Source organism: Panulirus ornatus, chromosome 7 (assembly GCF_036320965.1).
Source record: "Panulirus ornatus isolate Po-2019 chromosome 7, ASM3632096v1, whole genome shotgun sequence".
In the NCBI taxonomy this organism is placed as follows: Eukaryota; Metazoa; Arthropoda; class Malacostraca; order Decapoda; family Palinuridae; genus Panulirus; species Panulirus ornatus.
The window spans coordinates 50,475,639-50,476,046 of record NC_092230.1 but is presented as its reverse complement, the minus strand read 5'-3'; positions in this window follow the sequence as shown (position 1 = coordinate 50,476,046).

The window sequence follows — 408 nt, the reverse complement described above, 5'->3', positions numbered from 1 at the left end:
CGAGTTGCTGCCCCGCCCACAGGCACGCCTACAGATACACCCACAGGCACGCCCACACACCACCCACAGACACCCACACATCACCCACATACACACCCACAAGCACACCCACACCACCCACAGACACAAATCGCCCACAGGTACACCCTTGAATTACTCACAGGTACACCTGCACATCACCCACAGACACACCCGTACAACACCCACATGCATACCCATAAATCACCCACACACCACCAACAGGCACACCCACACATCACCTACAATCACACCCACATATCACCTACAAGCACACCCACACACCACCCAAAGGCATATCCACACATCACCCACAGGCAAACCCACACATCACCCACAAGCACACCCACATATCACCTACAAGCACACCCACACACCACCCACAGGCAC